Raw genomic sequence first — 7,547 nt, 5'->3', positions numbered from 1 at the left:
GTGTGGGGCCGCCTACCCCCAAAGACAAAACTCTCTGTGGGCAGTATTGTGTGAATCGACACATATTAGTAGGGAGAGTAGTTACGCCTCTGTGGGGGGATGGATGGCTCCCTGTGAAGATTGTGAATCCAACAACTTCGCTAGTTACCCTGAGACGAAATGCTAAAGTGGCGGATGTGTACCTTTGCATTGCATTGGAGGATTTTGATGATGTCAAGCAGCAAGCAGCTTACCAGAACGTGGCAAAAGTACAATGTGACAGCTCACATGGCAGTCTTACAGCTAAGAGTTCAGTTGGTGGCAGTGTAGTTAACGGCAACAGTACACTGAGCAATCTTGGACTTCAAGGCCTGTCTGTTGAGGAGTGTCCAGTTTCACAGTTCTGGAAAGACAAACTTGTCAGTTTAATTGAGAAGTATGACACAGTGTTCTCTAGACATAGCCTGGATTGTGGAGAGGCAAAAGAGTTCTGCCATCGCATACGGCTAACTGATGACCGCCCATTTTGATTACCTTATCGTAGGCTTTCTCTAGCTCATTACCAAAAACTCAGGGAAACACTGGATGATATGGAGGAAAAGAAAATCGTCAGAAAATCCAGCAGCGAGTATGCCTCACCATTGGTGCTGATATGGAAAAAGAATGGGGACTTGCGTGTATGTACTGACTTTAGGTGGTTAAATGCCCGCACAGTAAAGGATGCTCATCCCCTGCCTCATCGGGCTGATGTACTGGCTGCGCTGGGAGGTAATGCCTTCTTCAGCACAATGGACCTGACGTCAGGATACTACAATGTGCCACTGCATGAAGAGGATAAGAAATACACTGCCTTTTCCTCCCCTTTAGGTCTGCACGAGTACAATCGTTTACCGTAAGGCCTTTGCAACAGCCCAGCTACTTTTATGAGAATGATGCTGACCATCTTTGGGGACCAAACTTTTCTAAGTCTCTTTTGCTATTTGGATGATCTGATGGTTTTTGCTAAGACGGAGGAAGAGAGTCTGCAGAGACTTGAGATGGTTTTTCAGCGGTTGCAGGAGCACAATCTTAAACTGTCTCCGTCTAAGTGCAAGTTTTTTAGGAGGTTTGTTAAGTTTTTGGGCCACATCATTTCTCAGGAGGGCGTAGCCACTGACCCTGCTAAGGTTCAAACCATTTTAAATGTGACTGAGAGTGAGATGATGGAAGCTGATGGTGTCACTCTGTCTCCTAGCTAAATCTGTTCATGCCTTGGTATGGTAGTATACTATCAACACTACATTGAGAATTGTTCCATGGTTGCTAGGCCATTGTTTCAGCTGACTACAGGTCAGAAGAAGCCTAGGAGAAGCAAGGGCAGAAAGAGGCCTGGTCCCTCTCGCAGGCTCACTGCTGTGGACTGGACTGCCGAATGTCAACTCGCTTTTGAAGTTTTGAAAGCAGCACTAGTTGACCAGGCACTGCTGGCTCATCCAGATTTTTTTTCTCAGCCATTTTTACTTTCTGTTGATGCATCTACTAGTGGTTTGGGAGCTGTACTATTCCAAGTGCAAGATGGGAATGCCGTAGCCAGGCCAATAGCTTTTGCTAGTAAATCTCTTAATCATGCACAATCCAAGTATCCTGCTCACCGGCTAGAATTTCTAGCCATGAAATGGGTCATTCATGATAAATTCAAACATTGGCTGCGAGGGCATAAGTTTACTGTGTGGACCGACAACAATCCACTCAAATATATTCTTACAATGCCGAAACTTGATGCCTGCAAGCAGAGATGGGTTGCAAAGCTGGCACCCTTTGATTTTGATATCCAGTACATACCAGGGCCCAAGATTGTCGTTGCTGATGCTTTGAGCAGAGAGCCATTTGTCCGCTCCAAAGTTCTGCACCGACTGACAAGAATTCCATATGATGTCCTGCTGGAGGAAACCAGAAGTCTTCGAGTGGATGAAGTACAAGACATGTTCCGCCTCTCCTGTGAGCAGCCCGAGGCTGGCTGTAGAACGTCTATGGCTCCTGGAAGTAAGTTGAGTAGAGCTGGAGACGATGTCAGTTGGTTGGATTCCTGTGAAGAGGTGTCTGCTGTCCTCCATGCTCACCAACGATGGGATGATGGTGCCACAGTGAGGGCAGTTTCACATGTGCAGCATCTTGAGAAGTTGATGTCTATGGGTCAGAGCCCTTTACCTGTCCTTACACACAAGGAGCTGTATGATAACCAGTCACTGGATCCTATCATCAGCAGAGTCATGTCCATTGTAGATAGAGAACGGCGCCCATCTAGGAGAGAGCGAGTCCTTGAAGCTAAAGAAACAGTTTATACTCTAAGACAGTGGGGAAAACTCCCCATGCGGTTAGGGATTCTGTATCGTGTCTCAAAACACCCAGTGAGTAAGAAGAAAATATTCCAGTATGTCGTACCTGTGTCTTTGAGAGGCCTTGTGTTGAAGGGAGTTCATGATGATGCTGGTCATCAGGGTCAGCAGCGCACATTGTGGCTCACGAGACAGCGGTTTTACTGGGAATCTATGGAGAAGGATGTCAAGGAATACGTGGCCCACTGTAAGAGATGTGTGTTGAGTAAAGCACCTGAGCCTGAAGCAAGAGCTCCACTTGTCTCCATTGTGACAACGGCACCTTTAGAACTTGTGTGTATTGATTTCTGGACTGCAGAAGATTCAAACAACAAGTCTAGTGATGTGTTAGTAGTGACTGATCACTATACTAAGCTGGCCTGTGCGTATCCATGTCCAAACCAGCCTGCTAAGACTGTTGCTCGTGTTCTCTGGAATAATTTATTCTGCATTTATGGGTTCGCTGATTGTATCCATTCTGACAGGGGTGCTAACTTTGAGAGTTCACTTATTGCAGAATTACTTCCGTTAACTGGTGTTGAAAAGTCCCACACCATACCTTCTCATCCCATGGGTAACGGTCAAGCAGAACGTCTGAATCGCACACTGGGTGGGATGATTAGACTTCTGCCAGCTAGGTCCAAGGCTAAATTGCCTCAGATGTTGAACACATTGACATTCTCCTATAACTGCACTGTTCACGAGACTACTGGGTTTCCACCCTTCTTCTTGATGTTTGGACGCACCCCTAGGTTGCCGGTAGATGTTATGTTTGAAAGTGTGCTGTTGGATGGGGACACAGTAGATGTGGATAAGTATGTCCAGTCTCTGGGTGAGGATCTGAGAGAGGCCATGACATTGGCTCAGCAGCATGCCAGTAAGCAACGAAAGAGACAAGCCAAGGTCTACAACAAACGGTCTATGGGTCACTCGGTGCAGAAGGGAGACAGAGTTCTACTTGCTAACAAGGGGGAGAGGGCCAAGAAGAAACTGGCTGATCGCTGGGAGAGTGTGGTGTACATAGTTGTTGCGAAGAACAGCTCACTGAACACATATTGTAACCAACACCCTACCACTGGACGCATCAAAACTGTGCATAGGAACCTGATTATGCCAGTCAACTTTCTGCCTTTGCCTTCGTGGGAGGAACCCGAGGGTCACAGATCTCTATCGAGTGGTGACATGATCTCTGAGATGTCTGCAGAGTCCAGCCAAATGGATGGGAGTGACGCCAGGATTGTCCACTGGGTAGCAGGCCTTCCTGAGTCTTCTGGGAGGGTACTCCAAGAGGATGGTGAAGTCCCAGCTGATGAAAGTGAGGTGGAACAACTGTATGAAGTCCTCTTAAGTGAGGTGTGCTCAGCAGAAGTGGACCAGAGAGATATCCCCGAAGCCTACAAGAGTTCTGATTGCGAAACTCCATTCCGTGTGGATGATGCTGTGACAGATAATGTTACCTTGGTTGAAGATGCTTCGTCAGTGTGGTCTGTGACAATCTACCAGGATTCTGATCAGTCGTCTGACACTACTAGTGTTGAGTCGGTAACTGAAAGTGTGCTGGCTCCGGATATGCGGATCTGTAGTACTCCCCATCCTGAGGTTAGACCTCTGAGCAGGGTTAGTGCTGTCTGTGACATTCCTGCTAGGTTTTTGGGTGAGGGTGTTCGTACTAGACTAGGTAGACTTATTAAGCCAGTGAATAGGCTAATCCAAACTATATCTACACAGGAAATGAAACAGTTCTTGGTTTCTCAGTGACAGTAGGATATTGCCTACCTTTTTAAAATGTTTTATATATGTAGTAATCTAAGCGTGTCTTAGAATGATTTGTGGGTTTGTCTAATATATTTGACAATTCATGTAACTTTGTGTGTAGTCCATCGGCATAAAATGTATATGGCATTTATCGTATACGGTTGAATAAGGGATTAGCTACCCCTTATTTTTCCTAATCCTTCGCAGGATAGCTTTTCAGCTGATCGACCATTTGTGGGTCTAGAATTAAGGGACTACACTGGGTTACTCTGTCGCCCTGTGGGTGTGAAATGTATTTTTTCTTTCTTTGCTTTGTTACTTTCGAGGTAATGTGTTTTGTTTTGTGCCTATCATCTAGTGTAAAACATTGGGGGTGAATGTGTAGCAGTGTGATGTTGTTCCCCTAGATTATGCACCAAGTTGCACACAAGGACCAATTCAAATAGGCCAGATCAAGAGGGGATATTAATAATTTGATAATAATAATAATAATTCAGTGTGTTTTTTTATTTAATTACAGCTGCATAGCTAATGTTATTCTTTGGTGTACAAACACTTTTTCATATCAATATCCCATAATCCCACTCCCCCTAATATCCCAGTTAGGGGGAGTGATGAGCTCTACAGCAGTCTCACCACTCAATCGCTGGTTGAAAACTGTTTTCTGCCCCTCCCAAAAGATAGAATTTGTAGATAATTGGCCCTCTTTCTGGGACTCACCCACAAACAGGACCAAGCCTGGTCTGCTGAGGAGTGACGGACTCCATCCTAGCTGGAGGGGTGCTCTCATCTTATCTACCAACATAGACAGGGCTCTAACTTCTCTAGCTCCACAATGAAATAGGGTGCAGGCCAGGCAGCAGGCTGTTAGCCAGCCAGCCTGCCAGCTTAGTGGGGTCTGCCACTAGCACAGTCAGTGTAGTCAGCTCAGCTATCCCCATTGAGACCGTGTCTGTGCCTCGACCTAGGTTGGGCAAAACTAAACATATTCGCCTTAGCAATCTCACTAGGACAAAGACCTACTCCATTCCTGCCATTATTGAAAGAGATCGTGATACCTCACATCTCAAAATAGGGCTACTTAATGTTAGATCCCTCACTTCAAAGGCAGTTATAGTCAATGAACTAATCATTGATCATAATCTTGATGTGATTGGCCTGACTGAAACATGGCTTAAGCCTGATGAATTTACTGTGTTAAATGAGGCCTCACCTCCTGGTTACACTAGTGACCATATCCCCCGTGCATCCAGCAAAGGCGGAGATGTTGCTAACATTTACGATAGCAAATTTCAATTTACAAAAACAAAAAATGACGTTTTCGTCTTTTGAGCTTCTAGTCATGAAATCTATGCAGCCTACACAATCACTTTTTATAGCTACTGTTTACTGTTTACATATACAGCGTTCCTCACTGAGTTCCCTGAATTCCTATCGGACCTTGTAGTCATAGCAGATAATATTCTAATTTTTGGTGATTTTAATATTCACATGGAAAAGTCCACAGACCCACTCCAAAAGGCTTTCGGAGCCATCATCATCGATCATCGATTTTATTTATTTTGCAATCGCAACAAATAATCTGCTCAGACCCCAACCAAGGAGCATCAAAAGTCGTGCTATAAATTCTCAGACAACACAAAGATTCCTTGATGCCCTTCCAGACTCCTTCTGCCTACCCAAGGACGTCAGAGGACAAAAAACACCTAACTGAGGAACTCAATTTAACCTTGCGCAATACCCTAGATGCATTTGCTCCCCTAAAAACAAAAGAAACTAGCTCCCTGGTATACAGAAAATACAAGCTTCCAGAAAATTGGAACGGAAATGGCGCCACACCAAACTGGAAGTCTTCCGACTAGCTTGGAAAGACAGTACCGTACAGTATCGAAGAGCCCTCACTGCTGCTCGATCATCCTATTTTTCCAACTTAATTGAGGAAAATAAGAACAATTCAAAATGTATTTTTGATACTGTCGCAAAGCTAACTAAAAAGCAGCATTCCCCAAGTGAGGATGGCTTTCACTTCAGCAGTAATAAATTAATGAACTTCTTTGAGGAAAAGATCATGATCATTAGAAAGCAAATTACGGACTCCTCTTTAAATCTGCGTATTCCTCCAAAGCTCAGCTGTCCTGAGTCTGCACAACTCTGCCAGGACCTAGGATCAAGAGAGACACTCAAGTGTTTTAGTACTATATCTCTTGACACAATGATGAAAATAATCATGGCCTCTAAACCTTCAAGCTGCATACTGGACCCTATTCCAACTAAACTACTGAAAGAGCTGCTTCCTGTGCTTGGCCCTCCTATGTTGAACATAATAAACGGCTCTCTAGCCACCGGATGTGTACCAAACTCACTAAAAGTGGCAGTAATAAAGCCTCTCTTGAAAAAGCCAAACCTTGACCCAGAAAATATAAAAAACTATCGGCCTATATCGAATCTTCCATTCCTCTCAAAAAAAATTGAAAAAGCTGTTGCACAGCAACTCACTGCCTTCCTGAAGACAAACAATGTATACGAAATGCTTCAGTCTGGTTTTAGACCCCATCATAGCACTGAGACTGCACTTGTGAAGGTGGTAAATTACCTTTTAATGGCATCAGACCGAGGCTCTGCATCTGACCTCGTGCTCCTAGACCTTAGTGCTGCCTTTGATACCATCGATCACCACATTATTTTGGAGAGATTGGAAACCCAAATTGGTCTACACGGACAAGTTCTGGCCTGGTTGAGATCTTATCTGTCGGAAAGATATCAGTTTGTCTCTGTGAATGGTTTGTCCTCTGACAAATCAACTGTACATTTCGGTGTTCCTCAAGGTTCTGTTTTAGGACCACTATTGTTTTCACTATATATTTTACCTCTTGGGGATGTCATTCGAAAACATAATGTTAACTTTCACTGCTATGCGGATGACACACAGCTGTACATTTCAATGAAACATGGTGAAGCCCCAAAATTGCCCTCGCTAGAAGCCTGTGTTTCAGACATAAGGAAGTGGATGGCTGAAAACGTTCTACTTTTAAACTCGGACAAAACAGAGATGCTTGTTCTAGGTCCCAAGAAACAAAGAGATCTTCTGTTGAATCTGACAATTAATCTTGATGGTTGTAAAGTCGTCTCAAATAAAACTGTGAAGGACCTCGGCATTACTCTGGACCCTGATCTCTCTTTTGACGAACATATCAAGACTGTTTCAAGGACAGCTTTTTTCCATCTGGCCCAGGAGTGTGAAGGTGAACGGAAAGGCTCTGGAGCAACGAACCGCCCTTGCTGTCTCTGCCTGGCCGGTTCCCCTCTCTCTGTTTCAAGGACAGCTTTTTTCCATCTACGTAACATTGCAAAAATCAGAAACTTTCTGTCCAAAAATGATGCAGAAAAATTAATCCATGCTTTTGTTACTTCTAGGTTAGACTACTGCAATGCTCTACTTTCCGGCTACCCGGATAAAGC

Source organism: Salvelinus alpinus, chromosome 8 (genome assembly GCF_045679555.1).
Source record: "Salvelinus alpinus chromosome 8, SLU_Salpinus.1, whole genome shotgun sequence".
Taxonomy (NCBI): domain Eukaryota; kingdom Metazoa; phylum Chordata; class Actinopteri; order Salmoniformes; family Salmonidae; genus Salvelinus; species Salvelinus alpinus.
Note: the sequence above shows the minus strand (reverse complement) of the source record.